This window comes from Gobio gobio (genome assembly GCF_949357685.1).
Source record: "Gobio gobio genome assembly, chromosome: 13".
In the NCBI taxonomy this organism is placed as follows: domain Eukaryota; kingdom Metazoa; phylum Chordata; class Actinopteri; order Cypriniformes; family Gobionidae; genus Gobio; species Gobio gobio.
Window position 1 is genome coordinate 43,005,814 of NC_137106.1, and position 21,616 is coordinate 43,027,429.

General features: G+C 38.2%; 1 protein-coding gene across 3 annotated transcripts in view; it reads right to left on the bottom strand.

Annotated features, from left to right (window-relative positions):
- tiam2a (TIAM Rac1 associated GEF 2a) overlaps window positions 1–21,616 on the bottom strand; it is a 152,733-nt gene that overhangs the window by 119,240 nt on the left and 11,877 nt on the right. For 2 of the 3 annotated variants that reach the window (XM_079833378.1, XM_079833375.1), the window contains exon 1: window positions 5,682–5,808. The exons of the other annotated variant lie outside the window; for it this stretch is intronic. The gene's annotated coding sequence lies outside the window, so the exon portion shown is untranslated. Of the gene's footprint in view, window positions 1–5,681; window positions 5,809–21,616 lie in introns of those variants that run through there. 3 annotated transcript variants of the gene reach the window in all.

Consider the following 21,616-nt stretch of genomic DNA (forward strand, 5'->3'; position numbering starts at 1 on the left):
ATCTGTAAATTAACAACTGTAATACAATATTTAGCTCATTATATAAAAGGTTTATGTTTATGTCCATACTAACAATTTAACATTATTCTTTGTCTTTTTAAAGTAAATCTTATTAGTTTTATATTTACACTGTAAGAATAAAAACCTTTAAAAAAACAGCAGCTACAGCTGCAAAACAAAAACCGTAAAATAAGTCAAATATCTTAAGTCAAATAAAGTTAAAAAACTTCACAGAAATTTACATTAAACGTTTTAGAGAAAACACTATTAGTTTACAGATTTTTCCTTATTTAAATTAAGATATTTTACTTTAATTTTCTGTTTTACAGTGAAGGTGTATTTTTACATTCAAACTGGTTTTACATTCAATTCTGGATACAAATATAACAAAATATATAGCAAACTAAATATCAAACAATAATTGTTTTTAAAGAGTACAAATCTGCACTGCTCTCCAGGTTGAAACTTTCAAGCCTCTGCCCACACCACAAAACACCATTTGACCAATTAATTAAATATAACAGCAAATAAAAATAAATATACACATTTTCTAACTGTTGTTTAAAACAAGTTTTTTTCTATATTTGCAAGGCTATTTGCTGTCTTTCCGTGTTCTTTTGAGCGTGATTGGTCAATCTGAACGTCATCCAGAAATCTGGCCAATGACAGTGCGCGCCTTCCGTTTGAATTATACACCCGTTGTCGTTGCTCGTGGCTCGCGGGGACGCGACGCGATCGCGGCGTCTAATCTTCAACAGGACGGCTTCTTCTGTCCATTAATGGCATTGCATGGATCATTTTAAACCTGTTAAAATCTTATTTTGGACGAATTTTGACTGTGGGATGTCGACTGAGAACGAAAAAACATGAATACGAACAGACTAAGGTTTCAATGGCGGACAGCAGACGGCAGAAGGTAACGTAAACCCCTTTATATTGTTTCTACTGCTCATCAAGATATAACGTTAGTGCATTAAAGTCATATGCTAATCGTGATTAACTTACATATTCTGTTTCTGTGTTTTGTTGTAATATTGTTAAGATAGGGCTGGGTGTTATGGCGATCTGATGATACTGACTATTGTTAGTGATTTTGCTGTAAACGTTAACATTACCGTTTTATATTGCGGAATGGGAATATAGCGTATATAACGCAGCACTGACTGTACTAAAACTTTTTGACATTTTGACAAGGAAACATGCATGAATGTAGAATAATGAACGGGACATGCATGTGTTAAAATAAGCCTCTCTCAGACAGCAGGCGATCCCGAAATCAATTATCTTTCTGTAAAATGCACACAATTATCTCAGAAACCTTGTCATGTGAGGTATTTACTTGATTTAAACAGTCAGTTATGTCTTAAGTAAAGTCAAACAGTTCAAGTTAACGTGGGGAAACCCGGATGCGTGTCATTCTGTGCATCCGTTCTTAAAGGGGCTGCAGCTTTGTCATAATTTTAATAAAACAAAAGAATAGAGAAGACCTTCTGCTTCTTTTAGAATCAAGTGATATTAATTAATTGAATATCATACAGTGAAGACTTTTAAAGCAGTATTATTCTGTAGCATTTTAATAAAATATCCATCAAAATATATATATATTGTGATATCGTTATTGTAAAATAAAATTTCTCATGTATATTTAATTATATGGTCATAATGCCCATCCCTACTGTCAGCTAGTTTTAAGATCAAGCTTGTCATAAAATGTAACAGAGTTTTGGAATGAGTAATCTGAGATCATGTACTGTTGTTCAGCAGAGAGGACAGGAAACCACCATACTTGGACTCTGAAGAATTATAGGCAAACCAGGATTTTGGATCTACTGTAAAGTTTTTGTATGGGCCTGGTGAGTATGTTTTGCAAGTCCATGTCCGTAAGTTGATAATTAATATTAATGTTTTATCAAACAAATTAATATTCATTTGTGTGTGTGCATGTTTCTTCCCCCCTCATGATCCAGAAGTTTTGGATCCATGATCCTGAAGAACTTTTACAGATGTTGACCCTGAATGTGTAAAAGGTAATCTTAAAAATGTTGTCATTATTTTAATATTCTCTGTTTTTTTCTGTAATGTAGACGCATGCGTTTTCTGTGAAGTTGCTTTGAAACAATATCAGGGTTTTTTCTACATTGAAATTTTTTGCCGGCCGCCAAAACAAATTTTTGTCCCGCCAAAGCCTTATTTGATCAGTTATTGTGATTTATGAGTGATGTAGAACAGATGACTGCTGCGCTTGAGTTAACTGAGTGACAGAGAGAATGACCAGTGAGCTCATCCCTCGCTCGCACTCTCTCTGTCTTCAAAATAAGCATTCTTAGCTTTCTAATGTTTCACATTTTACGTTAATCAAAATCAAAAGGTCGGAAGGCCGAATCCATGTTGCACGTGGCGCTATCAGACGATGTCTTCCTTTAATTACCGCTGGGTGTGAAATGCGCTCAAAAAACATTGACTGATTCTCTGACCAGCTGACATAAAGCATACTTTCAATAAACAGGAAACAAATCCTATCCGGTTATGAAGTGTTTTCTGTGTGTTGACAAATCTTTCGCGATGTTCTAACAGACGGGATTCACACACAACGCGTCTGCTAATGTCCGATTCGCAACCTAATGACTCCTTTGAACCGAATCATTTTAACGACTGGTTAGAACTGATCTGTCCAACACTGAACTAACGAATTAGTTTAATAATTTACTCAGAACAACACCTGAAATGAGAACACAAGTGTGCTTACCCACTTTAGCAAGAGTGGATAGTAAGAATTATTTTTAATTATCAACAGTCTTTCAGCTTATTTATGTGGACAATGTGTAGTAAAATAAAATAGCCTAAAATAATTTAGTTTAGACTGGAGTGAGGTGAACCCAGAACAAATTTGTTGTTAGCTAGCTGATTGTATATGGCAGAAAATTGTATATGGCAGAAAATTAGGCTATTTGTTCATTTTTTTAATACTATTTTTTTAATATTGATATGATTATATACCAAAACAATTATCAGTAAATAGTGTAAAAATGAGGAACAAAAACAAACATCAAGGTATCAAAATAAGCAAAAGTTACAAACTTTTTTTGAATTTATTTCAAATTTATTGTCAGTATTGCGCTTGCAGATCAAGTGGGTAGGGTATTTTTTTTTACCGTGCGTATGTGTGTGTATGGATGACCATGTCTGTCAGCCACCACCGAAGACCATTTTTGACCCAGGAAAAACCCTGAATATGTATTGTGAAAAGCGCTATACAAATACATTTTAATTGAATTGTTTTACTTACTTTTATTGGCATTAACTATATATTATTAATGTATTATTTGGCAGGTCGCAAGATGTATTTTATTTTGTGAGACTTTGCTGAGGAAGTATTCTTTGGCTCAGTCTGAAAAGGCCCAGAAAAGAAACACTATGAAGAACATCACACAGAACCGTCAGAGAAAGAGACGGGTAAGTTAAGAAACCGGTTAAGCTTTTTCCCTCCAGAATGTTACTATACTCCTCTCTGAGTTTTAGTGGTTCATTCACTGTCATGTTTTGCAGTTGCTGGAGACCAGGTCCAGGGTTGCACAAACCAACACAGAACCTGTGGAAGACCGCAACTATAGACCTGATGAAGATGAAGATGATGCTGTTGTTGATGGAAGGCCAGTGTGGATGGTTAGGCTAGCTACTACAAACCAGACTAGACTGACCCACACTACGTGTCACATCACCAGCCCATCATGCCAGTTTGAAAAAATGTTCAAAACTCAAACAACATTGTGTTAGAGTTGGTCACAATTCTTTTATAATTATAATTTTAATATTCAATTGTTCCATTTTATATTTTCTTTATTCCTATGTTTATATACTTATACTTTTATTGGTTCCCATATATAGAGTATTTACATATATTTTATATACACTTTTTAATTTATAGATTTCTTTGTCTCGTTTTATATTGTATACTTTGTATGTTTGTTCCTTTTTAGATGTCCATGTTGCTTTTGATCTCCACGTTTTGTATTGTTGTTCCTCTTACGTCGCCTTCCTTTAGAAACATTTTGTTCACTTATCTTTTCCCCCATTAATTTTAATGTATGTTTATAATGCTCTTTGTTCTTTTTATTTGGTTATATTGTTTACTTGGAATATTTATATGTATTTTAATATATTTTATATACACTTTTTTTGTCTTATAAATTTATTGTTCTCATTTTATATTGTTGTACATTTATTCTTTTCCTTTTTATGTTCACTGTGTATTTTATTCCTTTACATCTCTATCTTTTAAATGCATTTTGTTCATTTTTTTTCCCTTTTTGTTTCTTTACCAATTCATTTTAACGTATATTTATGTTCTTTGGACTGTTTATATTTTTACATTTGTTCCTTTACATTTTCATCCCTTTTAAATACATTTAGTTCACTTGTTTTTGTTTCACCATTGTTTTAATGTTCATTTATAATGCTGTTAAGAATGTTGTTGTTTTTTATACCTTTTTAATAAATATTTCAGACTTTCTCAAATTGTTTTGTGTGTATTTTTCTTTTGGGAGGGAGAGGGGATTAATTTTTATATATATATATATATATTATATATTAATGAGCAAAATCTGCATAGCTGGCCTATAACCAATCAAGTCCCTATGCTACAAAACCTAGCCCACCCTTAGCCTTAGAAGTAACCAATAAAGTCACTTGACTGGGTTTTCAATGCGCCCTGTCCTCCAATAGCAGTCTGGGTTTTGGGAGTGGTTTAAAAAAAAACAACCAATCCAGTTTGAGATGAAGGACCAATAGGGGATGGAAGGCAAAGCTGTTTAGAGGTGTGAAAATGTCTCCTGGGAAAAACTTGATGGGATTATTTGCCATGGCAACAAATGGCTGTAGCATGGGAGTATACGGCCACAACATACATCCGATTTGGTACCATTTCGGATGAATACGGACATATACGGATCCATGGAATTTGACCTATCCGGCCAGTATACTCCTGGATTCTTCCGAATTTCAGCAGTGTATACAGGAGTATCCTGGTCCGGATACACCTTTTTTCATGCAGTGTTAGACATAATATATTCAATCACCTTTGACAGCTATATTTCCATTCTCTTGAAGTGACATTTTGCTCAGCAAATGCAAAATCTTTTTTTTTTGTTTTTTAGATTATATTGTTGGTGAATATTGGAGAGTTTAATTTTGAATAGAACAAAACTTCTTTCTATAATTTCTATAAAATGTGTTTTATTTCGTTGGTTGCAAGCTGACAAAAACAATTCACTGAGCTATTGAACACTTCGAAAAGTAGAATAATTGTTTCTGTGTTAATTTATGTTAAACTATGCAAATTATAGAAGAAAACAATTTATATATATATATATATATATATATATATATATATATATATATATATATATATATATATATATATATATATATATATATATATATATATATATATATATAGAAAACATTTAGCACTTCATATAAACATGCAACCATGTAAGTAAATATTCTATTATTTTAAGTTTCATTTTTGATTAAAGGAAAGAAAAGGGAAAAAAATCGAGCTGTAGTTTCTCGTGCTTCTCAAAAATACCCTCTCGAGATAAAGCCACATGAAAAACAATAACCACTAAGAAATTAGATTTCATTACATACTGCAAACAAAAACACAGATAACTTTTACTTACCATATATAAAACCCAGCGACAAGATGATGAGTTTTGGGCATAGCCGCTTCTATGTGCTATTTTTGAGAGCAACGACTCAAAAGTTTTAATCCAGTTCTCCTCTGTAAAGATTGAGTACGCAAACTCCAGCTCCTCAACTCTCTCTAACGCTGCGTGAACAGATCGTCACGCCCCTAAATTTAAAGGACAGCACTGCCTGCCAATCAGATTGAAGCTTTCGCAAACCTAACCAGATTCTGTACAGAAGAGATCCAATCACATTTCAGGAGGCGTGGAGTTCACGATGTTTACCAGAGTAGCGCGTGTTTGGTTGCTGGGTTACATTGTTAAGGGGATTTAAAGGCTGTTTGGTGACAGGTAGCTACTGACTCTAATATTGAACTGACTCTTTGTTTAAAACTGTAGGTTTGTGGGCTGTGCTGTTCGAGAGCAGGTTCTGAGGTTACCAGTGGTGTATATTTCAAAATCCTTGTTTGGTTATTGCACATGAATCTTAAATTATGTTTGTTCCCATATCTCACTGTTGATTCACTCGCAAGCTTCAGTTTATCACCACAGAGTGGTTTATGAAGAAATTCCTTGTCATTTATGCACTGTCGGCTACATAAGTTTCAGATAAAAAAAAAAAATGCATTGAGCCATTTGGGTGTAATCTCTGCCAATAAGTAAAAAACAGAATAAAGTTGCCATTTTGTCAATTGTTTCAGCAAAAAACAGTGGAAGTGAGGACAGTCACATAGGTAGGCAATACTAAACGACCTCTTATCAACCCGTCAAGAGTTCAGACTGCAGACAGATCTTTCATCCAATTAATTGGCAAGAAATCCTAGTTTTCCATCCACAATTTCTTTAGATAGCACTATTTATTCTGGGTCAGATGCTCATCATGCATGTGTACATTGTTTATTAGATCACAACTCATGCTGAAACGAAGGGCCTATGTCCGAGCTACAGTTAACTTCAAGAAAGTGCAGCAAGCTTGCAATTGAAAGACGTTACTGTATCAACACTGATACCCTGCACTCAAGTCTGCACTTTCTTCACACAAATATAGTTATTTCGGTACCCTCAAAGAACCACAGAAACAGAGTTATCATGACAATTCAAGTTTTTTAGTTATACTGTGTTCATCTTGTTTTGAATACTGGGCTTTGTGTACAAGAGTGTGAAAGAGAATCTGAGGATCGCTGTACTAAACAGTACATGCATGTAAATTGACATGATAAATAGAGCTCAGGTTTTATCTGGCTCCTCACTGGTGGCTCTTAGGAAACCTCAAACCACTTTCCATATAGATATATATATTAAATAATAAATTATGTAAATACATTTCATAATATTGCTCAAATTTAATTAGCATGTTAAATGGCATCTTCCTTTCAGACCTAATCAAAGCTAACCATTAATTTAAAGCTTGATATAAAAATGTGTGAAAAAATTAAAAAATAATGTGAGGGAGAAGTATTCATATTATTTATATTAATATATATCAATATAATAAATTATTAATTATTATATTAATGTATTTATATTCAAGTACTATTCATATGGCAAATGTATTCTTTGTTGGGAAGTTCTGTCTTTTAATAAGGATTTTATGAGCAGCATCGGTTCACTTCTTTTGAGTATTGCACTACTTGCTATCAGACTACATACACCGATCAGGCATAACATTATGACCTAGTATTGTATTGGTCCCCTTTTTCCTGCCTAAACAGCCCTGGCCCGTCGAGGCATGGACTCCACTAGACCCCTGAAGTTGTGATGCTGTATCTGGCACCAAGTTGTTAGCAGCAGATCCTTTAAGTCCTGTAAGTTGCGAGGTGGGGCCTCTATGGATCGGACTTGTTTGTTCAGCACATCTCACAGATGCTTGATTGGATTGAGAGCTGGGGAATCAGGCCACCTTCTTTCATTGCTCCATTGTCCAGTTCTGATGCTCACGTGCCCACTGTTGGCGCTTTCAGCGGTGGACAGGGGTCATGGGCACCCTGACTGTTTTGACCCAGACGTCTAGCCATCACAATATGGCCCTTGTCAAACTCGCTCAAATCCTTACGCTTGCCCAAAATGTTCACTTGCTGCCTAATATATCCCACCCCCTAACAGGTGCCATGATGAAGAGATACAGTCTTACTCACTTCACCATGTATGCACTTGACCTTCCATTTGAGCGTGAGTAAAAAACGGATTATTTTTGGGTGAAGTATCCTTTTTAGACATTTTAAAACAAAACTGGATTAAAACAAACACACAAACCTTACAAAAAGCATTATCTGGTGCCTGCAAACTAATATATAAAACAAATATTTAACTTCCTTATTAACTTAAGATAGATTGCAACTGTCACAGGAGTACATTATGTTGATGTACATTCTAAGACTCTTATTTTGACGTGGTTTGGCTCTTCTATTTATGTACGTCTCCCTCCCTGAGTTTATGTTTGTTTCAACAGTTATGCATTAGTTCATCACATGCATCTTATTCAGCTCATTATTACCCTCTATATTTATACCCCTCTCAGTTGTGCACACATTGTTGGTTATTATATGTGTATGGATGTTCTGTGTTTAATGCTTATGTGTTTTGTTATCCACTGGATTATCTTGTTTCTTAAAAAACTGCAGCAAAGATCCTCACCTCTGCTCATCACTGTGTCAAACATGACAGAACAACAGACCACATATGGGTCGAGCAGCTGCCTTCCACCACCCAGAGAACCAACTCATGTCCCTATATCAAGGGTTGACCGATTTTTTGTGGAGGACTTCATAGTTCTGTTGCTTGCTTCTCCAGTACATCGAGTATGCGTTGTGGCTAGCTGGTTCCCCCTTAACTGTGGCAGAGGTCTATAAGGACTAGAAACTCCACCACCTTCATGCCAGGTCAGATCCTCCACCTCAAGCCCAGAGGTAACGCCAGCCGCCACGGACCCCCGAGTCTGAGCGAGAGCCTGCCAACGACCCCAAGCCAAAGCCCACCATGGACCCTGAGCCAGAGCCACAGCCTGCAGAATATTCCATCTCAGAGCAAGAGATTGCCACTGAGTCCACCCCGGAGCCAGAGCCTGCTGCCATGTCAAGTCAGCTTCATTTATATAGCGCTTCTCACAATATTGTTTCAAAGCAGCTTCACAGTGATCATAGGAACTTAACGGAAGAGAGATTGTTTTGCCTGTACATCAGCTCTAGTTATTGTTCAGCTAAAGTACGTTTTTGATTGATTCATTTCCGTTGTAAAAAATCATTAGTTATTTACTTTGGGGCCACTTACACAACACAACAATTTTCAACTAAAACACAAAACTCTGATCACGCTCCGGCCGCTCATCTGCACAGCAACAGTGCCCGGCGGCTAGAGACCGCAAACCCCGAAACAGGTTTTGAAATAGTTTTGAAACGATACCGTTATCATCCTTGTGAAAAAAAAAAAAAAACCTGAATCCTTGAGAATGGCAACGGCACACACGTAAGCACTACGTGTTCAGTCTTTAGGTAACCGCATTTAAATACGTACGTGTGCAGGTGTATTACAAAATGACTGCCAAATTACTTGTCCACATTGCATAATACAGTGTTTCCGACTTTCCCTCTGTACAGAGGGAGTGTAAAGTGAAGTGAAGGAGGCCTTCACAAGGGAGAGTCTAGTTGACACGGTCTCTGCTGACACTTCTGGGATGCGTTGTGGTCGTGTCTAGGCGCATGTCCACAATCTGATCTGGATACGGCCTGGATCCTTGCTTCGTCCTAGATGCCATTCTTCTTATGATGTAACATATAACCATATTAGCCCAGTTCTGTCAACACTGCACTGGCTCCCTATTAAACATTGTATAAACTTTAAAATCTTGCTTATTACTTACAAAGCACTAAATAGTTTGGCTCCCAGTACTTGAGCAAGCTCTTAACGCATTATACTCCATCACGTCTATTACGGTCTCAAAACTCTGGCCAGTTGACAATACCTAGAATATCAGAATCAACTGCAGGCGGTCAATCCTTTTCCTATTTAGTACCTAAACTCTGGAACAGTCTTCCTAGCATTGTTTGGGAAGCAGACACACTCTGTCAGTTTAAATCTAGACTAAAAACATCTCTATACTATGACATACACATAGAACATATCAATTTCTATTATTCAAATCAGTTAAATGATTGTTAGGCTGCATTAACTAGGTCTGCCGGAACCGGGAACAGTTCCCATAACACCTGATGTACTCATTACATCATTAGAAGAATGGCATCTACGCTAATGTTAGTCTCTCTGTTTATCCCGAGGTTTTACTGTAGTCAGCCGGATCCAGATCAGATGGTGGACCTGCGGCTAGACACAACCAACGCAGCCCTGAAGTGTCGGCAGAGACTGTGTCAACTAGACTCTCCCCTGTGAAGGCCTCCTTACCTTTCCTTAACTTCCCCTCTATACAAATAAAAAACACATATGAACACAAAAGCCGCGTTTCCACCGCAGGAACTTTACCCCGGAACCAGGAACTTTGGGGGGGAACTCGGTGTGTTTCGACCGCAGGAACCAGGGTCTAAATGAAGTTCCGGGTAAATATTTCCCCCTCCAAACGGCCCTGCTTGCGAGGTGGGACTTTTCAAAAGTTCCCGAACTTTCGGGGGTGGGACTTGGGCGCTGAACATGCTGATTGGTTGAGCTCTCGCAGCTATTTTTTTTTTCCACCGCCATATTTACAAGTCTTTTGCGAGGTGGGTTTTGCGTTCAGTAAATATTTTTTTTGCAACAATGGAGTTCAACAAAAAATTCGACCGATGGACCGACGACGAGGTTCAGGCTTTATTGAGCATATATGCGGAGGAGGACATCCAGCGGGAACTGGAAACGGCGACCCGCAATGAAAAGGTATAACTGAAGATATCGACTCGGTTCCAGTCACACTGGAAAACAATGCAGAGAGAAGTTGAAGAAATTAGACAAGATTACAAGAAATTAAAGGATCATAACAACCGGAGCGGTTCCGACCGGCGTATCAACAAGTGGTATGACCGCCTGGACGCGTTGCTGGGACACAGACCGTCCTTTTCTGGCGCAGCGGTAACGAAAGACTCGTCTAGTGCGTTGTTGGAAACCATCCCGGAATCCGAGTGGGTTGAAGGTAAATATATCATCTTGGTATCATCTATTAAACTCGTTGCAGTGTTTAAACACGTTGCAGTAACTTTTTTCAACGTGCTTTTCCAGGTGTAACGAGTGGCCCTGATGAATCGCAGGCAACGGAGACCAGAGTGTTTTCCCCCGCGGTCACCAGTACGTTATAAAGCTGACAAAAATGTGTATATATTTAAAAACTGATGTGTAATCCTTAATGGTTTTGTTGTTTTTAATTGTAAACTTAAATTGCCCATGATAAAAATTGCACACTGGGCATTGTTCAAGCTGGGCAAACAATTGTTCATTATTTGTAGTGAAAACACTTTAAATAATTAATTGATGGTTTCTATTGTTTCATGGTTGCCTTGTGTATTAATTTCCATGTGTTTCTGTGAAATTTTTCTACTTAGAGAAAAGGAAAAGGGACTGTGACTTTCTTGATGCACTGAGGGACATGGAGGATGCTAACCGGCCGTCCTGCAGCATGGACAAGAACTGACCAATATATTCAGCTGTTACTGGAGAGCCAGGCCGAGGAGAGATGAGGAGGCAAGAGCTGGCATTCCACCAGTCAGAAGTGGAAGAAAGCAGACGGCAGCAGAGGGACTTTCAGACCGGGTTTCTGTCTGTTCTTGGACAGTTTGTCCAGTTGTTCAAGAAGTAGCCACAATGACCAGCCGCTTGAATGAAGCATTTGCACTACCACATTTGTACTTTATATATTGTACGTGTTGGCACAGCTCTTGGACAGGTTACTGAAAAATACACTTTTTTTATATTGTTGTTTTCACATTTTATATTTTCATTTTATTGTTCTAGTAATTTATTTGTCTTTGCACACTTTTATTTTAATTTTGTAAGAACTAATCTGTCTAAAATAAAGTAAAATGTGTAAAATGTCACTGTGTCTTTAATTTCCACATTCTAACTATATAACCACATTCTAATTGTATTCATATAGTGTAGGAAGCAAATAAAAGGGCTGCTGCTCGCAAGTCTTTCTGAATATGCACATAAACATATCTAGAAAACCCAAATATTATATTTTTAAATGTATAACTATGTGAATGTAGTATAATAACTTATAACCACAACTTAAGTGAAGCCATAAGTGTGGTCCTGCTTCATTTCAAATTTGAGGAAGAAGTCTCTAATATTATGCATTTAATGAAGCATATTGTAATACTACTTTTTTGTGAATGTTAAGAGATGTTATTGTGATAAAAAATAAAATACTTGCAGTCTAGTACCTAATCTTTCAACCGCTTAATTCAGTCTATTGTTTTCATTCAATTAACTTTTCACACATCTGTCATGACTGAAACCTCATTATCCTTTTATAGAAAATGTTTTGTTTTGGAATTGAGCTATTACAACACATTCAGATTTTGGATTGCCCATCATCCCATTTTGCATTAAAATGGTCAAACCAGGTGAAAGTGCACGTTTAAATAAGCAGTGTTGGTAATGTGTGTACATAATCAGCAAAAGCAGCGCTGCTTGCATCACCTACACTTGTTATTGTTGCAGACAGTAGGCGTTTCTCAATGTCAAGGAAGGATCCTCGGAAGCCAGAATTCCGAGGATGCTACGTCATCGACAGCCGTCGAAGGACTGTTCCAATGTCGAGGATCCTCGGAATTTCAACCAAGGTCTGAGTCCTTCGTTCGAAAAATATGCCATATACAGGAAAGGATGCATACGAGTAGACTTCGCGCACTTAGCGTTCTCAAATCACCCACAATCCTATGCGCGCAGCTTTGCTATCTTGTTCAAAAAATACAAAATATCGGACGTTGGCGGAGTCGGAGCGTTAACGGGGCAATATGCTTTCAAGTGTAACGTTACCAAACATTTGTTATAACCGTAGTAAATATAAGTAAAGTTTAACTTTTGGTGACAGTTGGTGGTGGTTGAGGAGATTCCCCCCTTCTATGTAAAAGCGCTTTGAGTTAGTGCCTAGAAAAGCGCTATATAAATGTAATTAATTATTATTATTATTATTATTATTAACTTTTAAATGCCAGTACAAATTACAACCGTATTGATATTATACAAATGACGTTATTGATGGCTAACGGACCTTTTCACTGACGTAATGAGGCTGACGCGCACTTGCAAGCCTGTTCCATTTACATGTTCTCCGAATGCTAAAGAGGAGCCTCGCCTAGCCTCTGAAGGAAGTGACTTGGAAGGATTAGTCCTACAGAGGAAGGATCCTTGACATTGAGAAACACCTAGTATCGCGCAAAAGTGATAACTGTCCGTCGGTGACTGGGAGAAGCAGTCGCGCGCATTCCCACGTCACCGGACTAATTTGCCTAATCTCCCCGGTACTTTAGACCGCGGTGGAAACGCAGATTGTAGCAGGTCTGGGGGAGAAAAAGTTCCTGGGAAAAAAGTTCCTGGTACAAATAGTTCCGGGTAATTTCGGTGGAAACGCGGCTATACGTATTCAAACACGGTTGCCTATAGGCTGAACATGTAATGCTTGCATACATGCCGTCGCCGCTTTCACGGATTCGCCGTTTTGGGGGTTGCGCAGGGATGATGATGGTTCCAAACCTATTTAATGGTTTGCGTTCTCCGGCCACCAATTGCTTTTGCTGTGCAGATGGGGTCCGGAACACATTGGGGGTTTTCTGTTTTAATTGAAGATGGTGTTGTTTAAATGGCACCAAATTAAATAACTAATCAGCTTTTACAACAGAAATTAATCAAAAACTTTTCTTCAAAAACAAAATTAATTTCCTATCATCACTGTAAAACTGCTTTGAAAAAAAAGGGCTATATAAATTAAGGTGACTTGACTTGGACGACAGAACCATCCCCAGACTCTTCCAAGCCTAGAATGCCTTTCTGAACCACTGGGTCCGCCCATTTCCCTGGACCAGTGTCCTGATCCGCCAGCTCTGGTCAGCCCTCAAGCTCCACCAATGTGATCACGGTCTCTAGGTCACCCACAACCACCATGGTCATCAGAATATAGGCCTCAGAGTGTGGCTCTGCCCCGGATTTCACCTCAGCCCTTCAACTCATTGGCTCCACCATGTCCTGTCATTCCTGCCGCTGCACTGGGGTCCCTTGTCTTACAATCTCTGCCTTGGTTCATCCTCCCTCCTGCTCTGTTGCGGACTGCTGGGTCTGCGGCTGCACCTAGACCCTCGACTCCACTGTTGTCTTCATTCCTACCGGCTCTACCTCATTTTTTTTATAAGCCTTCACCATGGATCCTCTGGCCCAGTGCCACCCCCCTGGTTTTTCAGTCCCCTGGTTCCGCATTGGTCTCCAGCTTCGCTGACTCCGCCCTGGTCAGCAATTTTTAAGGCTCCACTGTGGGTCATCATCCCTCCAGCTGTCAGAGCATCCATTTTTTCCAGTTCCACTGTTGCTTCATCTACTCAACATGTTAGTAACCGAGTTAACCTTGATGTCTTAGTTGTAACAAGTAGGGATGCACCGAATCCAGATTTTTGGGGTTCGGCCGAATACCGAATCCACTGGTTAAGATTAGAATCCGAAACCGAATACCGAATCCTTCTCCCATCTTCAGTCCATTATCACAGTAAACACATTAACGAAGTAAACAACGTCCACAGCAGTGTAGGGATGCTATTGACCATTTAACCGTTAACTGAAAGTAAGAACTTTGACCGATTAATACTACCAGTTAAACGGTTTAAATGTTTTTAACGCTTTTTTGTTTGTTTGTTTTTTGATGCATGGTTAAGAAAAATATATGCTGTATAAAATATAATGCTGTATAGCGTTATTTGTTCACTCACGGAGCGCGTCGACATGTGCAACCACAAACCAAATATATCTCGCAAAATGAAGCAATGGAAAAGCTTAGGCTACTGTGTGGGACCATTTCGACAGAAAAATACAGCAGTAGTACAAGCTCCTGACTGGTGGAAATCAAATGAACGGCGCTTCCCGAGGCTGGCCACTCTAGCGAGGCGTTATCTCTGTATTCCCGGGACATCAGTGCCATCTGAAGCCTTGTTTAAGGCTTTTAATAGTGTGGTTTTGGTCAAGTTTACTAAAGTAAACATTGTCGCGTATGTTCTTCCCGCCGCTGTTTCCTGATGGTTTATAGAAAAATTACCCCGAGTCGTCCTCTGTCGTTTCAAAGAACAACACAACGGAGAGCGCAGGAGGCGCGCGCACGCTGTCAGCCGAGGCTCGTGCGCGCTGCGGCGACAGAAGGATTGAGGTTGTTTTCTGCCACGGGTTTAACTGTCAACAGGCTGCGCTCCAGACTAACCCACATCACTTAGATATGTTACTTAAAAAACAAACAAACAAACAAACAAAAAACATACAAGGTGTGGATTGAGCAGTTCGACCAGCGGGGCGCGCATAGTGCAAACCTAGGGTTCGGGTTCGGTGGAAAAAAATTCTGAGGTTCGGCAGAAACCGAATCCCGTCAAAAAGCCCAATATTCGGCCAAATCCAAACCCGAATCCTGGATTCGGAGCATCCCTAGTAACAAGACACTTTTAAACCATTCAAATGAAATGTGCCTAAAGGTTATGTTGTAAGGTTAGGTAGTATATAGTAAACAGTTAGACATCCAACCTACTGTTTTGTTCTGAATATAAGACTTTTTTTTGTGGAAATACAGCTAAAAAAGGGGGGGGGGGGTGTAATCTTATTTCCAGGGTCTAGACCAGGGATGTCCAATCCTACTCCTGGAGGGCCACTGTCCTGCAGAGTTTAGCTCCAACCCCAATTAAACACACCTGTACACTCTAAAAAAAAAGGTTCTATATGGAACCAAAAATGGTCCTTAGCTCGTAATCATAGGGGAACTATATAGCACCAATTTTGATGCTTCAGTGGTTCTTCAGCGGTTCTTCAGAGGTGCTATATAGCACCTTAGTCGAAGAACCTCTGAAGAACCGGTGAAGAACCTCTGAAGAACCACTGAAGCACCAAAATTGGTACTATATATAACCACTAAAAAAGGTTCCCCTATGATTACGAGCCAAGAACCATTTTTGGTGCCAATTACCCCTTTTCCACCAAGGCAGTGCTAGAGCTAGATCGGAGCCAGAGCTAGTCCCAGTTCATAGTTGGTTCAACTGAGGAGCCTTCTAAGAATCGTTTGCTTTTCCACATGCTGAGAGCCACAACAGAGCCAGTCTTACGTCACTGTATACGTCTCATCTTTCTCAGCAACGCTAGCGGCAGTGTTGCCAAGTCTGCGGGCTGTTTTTCATGTCCGCGGGTTGAAGCAACCCCAATTATGTGATATTTAGCCCCGGGAATGTGAATTTTAGTAGGCAACCATGCCAAAAAAACACACATTTTACCCCCAAATATGATTTTTACCGGGGAAGCCCCTCTGAAACTTAATTGGGCTTGTTTTGAGTAGCAATTGGGCGGGTTTTGTTGTGAAAACCTGGCAACCCTGGGCAGCGGGAAACACAAACACACCAGGCTTGTTCGAGATGCATCGGCGCTGCGCAGACCGATCCACGTATAATATAAAAACCTGCATGAGTGAATCAAAAGCATAAGGAGTCATATGCTCTCGCTGGACTCGTTGTCATATGGCGATCGGTCTCTGCACAGCACCGCTGCGAACAAGCCTTCCATCAACAATGCAAACGTTGCGTTACTATTGATTCACATGGCTTTACGATCCTACACTGGCATTAAAACACAACAAAAACACAGCGAATCCAACGCATTCATGCAGTTCGGCGTAATTTGTATAGACTGAGATTACAAACGAGCAGCAGCTGTTAGCTCCATTAGCTGCTATTTCAACAATGGCGGATCTCAAGTTTGTGTTGGTCTTGTTGACCCCGCCCCCAGCGCCTGACGTAATCAGTTCTTACTTCTAGCCCTGGGGCCCGTTCTTCGTACGTCGCTAACTCAGTTAGCTGGATTTGATTGTTGACGATTTGACATGATCTCGGATTGTTTGGTTCTTCGAAGCTCATCCTGGACTTGCTGTCATAGCAACAGGTCCGTAAGCTTAAACCTGCTCATGAGCAGGCTTATTTCATGTAAACAGGATTAGATCGCATCTTGAGGTGATATTTAAAATCTGTCCCAGCCACTGCTACTTTATTACAAGAGTTCACTACTGAACCAGGGGCAATAATAATCATTTTAAATAATAATAATAATAATATAAAAATGTTATATTGTATATGTATATGAGAATGTATATTATATTATAATGTTGTATATAATAATATAGACACAGCCACTTGATTGAGCGATTTATTTGTGATGGAATAATTACTTTATAATTTTATTGGAGGTTTACACACATGTTGTACAGTTACTCTGAGCCATGCATTAATTTAAGTGATCACAGATATTATGGCATGGCTTGATGCAGCGCAAGAGATGCAGATAATTTGATCTTGACCCTTAAGAAACTTTAATACTGTCACGTTACAAATCTACTGCAAATTGAATTAAAAATTAAATTACAACATTGAAATAAAAATGTAAAGGGTGTACAAATACTGTATAAAATCGTGAATATAAATAATTGGTAATCATGTTAAAAAAACAAAAAACATTTATCATTTATCTATTATAACTTTTATGTTGGTTTGGCTGTTTCCTTATAAAGGTCCAGAAATTCGGGGGGGTTTTATTGTATAATTGGTCAAGTTTTTTGCCAGGTGTATTAATTATATAAATTATATTAATATTATAATTATAATAATTATATTAATTATATGATGTCATTACGTTGCTGTCTGGACGCCAGCCAATCGCTGCATTGCTGATCATGGTTTCGAGTATTGATGCATCTGCCCTCTTCAGGAAACACAAGAACGCGCAGTAATCTTAGATCATTTAATCCAGATATTTTAATCCAATCCGCAAATTCGTTTGAAGAACCAAATTAGTCAGAGATCAGTTATCACGATTAAAAGATCTGGGATCTGTCAAATCATCTCAGATGTAATAAGCAACGTACGAAGAACGGGCCCCTGTTCTGGCCCAGCAATGTTTTGGTGCTACTTAAGAACCGCTTTTCCTGGCTCGTGGCTGGGGCTTTAGGGTGTGGAAACACAAAGAACCGATTTGAAACTAGGCTCTTGCTCCGATCTAGCTCCAGCACTGCCTTGGTGGAAAAGGGGCTATATAGAACCTTTTTCTTTAGAGTGTACCAGCTAATCAAGGTCTTATTAGGCACACTAGAAACTTCCAGACAGGTGCCGAGGCAAGTTGGAGCTAAACTCTGCGGGACAGTGGCCCTTCAGGACCGACTTTGGACACCCCTGGTCTAGACTCTTACAAGTCAATAATACACCTGCAACAATAGGGAGCACCAAATACGTATAAAACGAGTGCTTCCCCCAGGGCTGATAAATGTAGTGGAGTGCTCAAACAACTCTCATTAAGCAGCCAAGGAATACTGTGTGTCAGAGCGTAATGTTAGAAGATTGTGAGTCTTAAAAATGCTAACAGTCAAAGAAAAGCTTACCGTGGTCCTAAAAGCGTCCGCTTCGAAGAAACTGACAGGCAGTGTCAATACTTAGCCGAAAAAATAAATGACGGTGCTGCCCATAATCAGAGCAGTCATCTAGTTGAAGCTGACTGGATATTGCTAAACATACCCACCAGCGAGGCCCATCATTTCTTATTTTGGCTATGTACCGACACATTTGCCTGTCAATTTCTTCGAAGCAGCCCCTTTGATGCGGTGTAAAAATGATGTGGCGTGAACATGAACAAGAACAAGTCTTGCCCAGCGCTTGCCCTCCGACTTCGCTATGTGATCTGCCTAAGGAAAAAACATTCATATCGCCCCTGGATCAGATAGGTAATGCCGATCAAACACCTGTTTTTAGACATGCCAACATCTGTCACTGTACATAAAAAAAGTGGGAAATCAGTCATTGTGAAATCTACTGAAAATGAGAACTACAGGTTATTTGTATGATATGCCATAAAGTGTTTATTTCTGAATGTGATTGTTGGTATATTTTACCAGTATTTACTATACTTTGAATAACAACATTTCAATTTTAAATATGAAAAATAAGCAATAAAAATGATTTTCAAATAAAGCATCTTCTTTATAAAAGGCAAGATTTGGTCGTCTCATATTCGGAACAATATGGTAGATTAATATTTGTTTTTCTTTAAAATGAATGTCCCTTTTGAAATAAAAGTATCTGCAGTCATTATTGTTAATCCAAATAAATCTTAAAGTTGTCAATACAGTATACATAAAAACAATGTCTGTACTTTACAGATTCATTTCGGGATATTTCTTGACTGTGTTCCAAACCCTCGAAAATGTGACTCCCATTGCTTTCTCAAGGAAAAGCAATTTCTCATGTGCTGAAGAGTAAACAGAGTCTGGAGATACTGTCTTTAGAATGGCAGAGAAACAGGATCTATTCCTTCCAAACAAGTAGCATTATCAGAGTCAGTTTCTCATTTTCACTGCTGTCCTCTAGGTAAAGCTCTCTGACTGTGAGTGTAGGACAGAAAGGTGTAAAACTAGATTATGCATGCATGAGCTGAGGGAATATTCTCTCTTTGTCTTCCCCCGATCAATAAAGTAGCCAGCATAGAGACCTGGTCAGCAGGCCCACCTCTCTGAAAAGTGTGCAGGGTCTTTGTCTGTGTAAAGATGTTATGCCCCCTGATGTCAGTCATTCTCATTCAATTCTCACATGTTCAGATTGGTGTGAGCTGGTGCATTGCTCATGCAGGGTGTTTATGCAAGAAGGATTCTCTAAGGGGGAGAGAAAGAGGGAGCTGGGAGAAAGATCTGAATAATCACAGCTTCGATTTCATGAAACACAAAAGATTTTCATGAGCAGGGGAAAATAGAGGAGGGCTAGATTATCTGATAGCAAAAATCAGATTGTAAATACATATAGTACCAGCCAAAAAATGTATTGCACTTGATTGAATTCATATTGCATTCTGTCATCTCACTGATAGTTCATATTTCTCAAACTGTCCACATTCAGGTCATGGTGCACAACCATTTTCTATGAGATCTTGATTTTTATATACAGTAAAGTCAACGCAAGAATACATTTTAAATTGTTTGTAATATTTTAAGATGAACACTTTTATTATTATCATTACATAAAATGTGAGTATCAAAAATTACACTTCATGCTCTGAGGAACGTTTATTTGTACATTTCTCAATAATTACATTATATGCTTTGCCCCACAGAGATTTGATCATAAAACAAAGCATTTAAATATCATCATATTAAGACTTATTATTTTGGAGATAGAAAGTGACAACAGATATTTTTATGCAATTAGTCTAATATACTGTTATGAACAGTGTTGGGAAAGTTACTTTGAAAAGTAATGCATTTCAATATTGCGTTACTCCCTTAAAAAGTAACTAATTGCGGTACTTAGTTACTTTTTAATAAAAGTAATGCGTTACATTACTTTTGTGTTACTTTTTTCACCTGGGCTGGGCTAGTTTATTTTCGAGCAAATGTAAAGACCCTTTCACACCAAAAGTGAAATAATAAGCCTCAGGCTGAAGGAAATGCAAATTCACATGTGTACAGTAGAGGACGCAGCTCAAACAAACCTTTCAGCTCTGCTGCCATTCAGGATAACGGAAGAATAGGATGCAGGAGATTTAAAAAAAATCTAAAGTCATTTTTGCTTATGGTTTAACTGAATCATCGAAGGTCAGCAGCAAGTACATTAGTCAAAAGTGAGATTAAATGCATAAAAATGTTTGTTTTATTTAACATTTAATTATTGGAGGTTATTCATTTTGAGGAATACTAAATCTTTGTTTGTGCAAGAGTGATTAGTAAATGCACGCTCACATCTAGTCTAGAACTACAATAACCCTCATGAAACACAACGCCATACGCAATGTCTCAACATTGGGACAGGAGAGCTGTCAGTCAATACATGGGAAAACAAAGTAACTTGCATTACTTATTTGAAAAAGTAACTCTGATATTTTGTTGTAAATTTTAAAAGTAATGAGTTAAATTACTAGTTACTTGAAAAAGTAATCTGATAACGTAATTCAAGTTACTTGTAAAGTTACTTTATAACCTAACACTGGTTATTAAGATCTCACTGATTTACATTACAAGCTATCAGAACTCCATCTTACATTCTGGCCACATAAAATATCAGCAACTGCAATTGCATATTTCTGTCAATTTGGGCCTCTGAATAAAATGAAGATTTTGTTTCCCTCCTCGAGTATGAGCTCCATATTACCCTATATAATACTACAGTATGATCCATACACTCTAGAAAAATGCTGGGTTAAAAACAACCCAAGTTGGGTGGAAAATGGACTAACCCAGCAATTGGGTTGTTTTAACCCAGCAGTTTGGGTTAAATGTTTGTTTAAAACAACCCAAGCCTTTTTTAGAGTGTAGATACATCAAATGTGATACTGAACAAAACATGTGAAAAGTTTTTTTGTATTATTAGTATTGTCATCACATATGAAACTTTTGTATCTTTTTTGTTAGATGTTGTCTAAAGGTTCACACTAAACTGTTCCATTAAAAACTTAATTGTTTTTAACAATTAAACTTGACTTGTGCTTAAATGCTTTAAGTTTGTTATGTAGACAAATAGAAATTGTGCTAACGTATGAATTTCAATTTCAATGCTGGAAGAGCATCCCAGAATACACCTCATGAAACTGGTTAAACTCTCTTGTGGGACTTTTTTCTGATTATTGAAGCACAAAATTACTGAATTTGTTGCGTCTTTTCTAAAAACATGGCTGATAATTGTGTGTGTGTGTGTTATAATCAGGCATCACAAGGTGCAAATATTATCCCCAATACAATATAATATGATATGCCA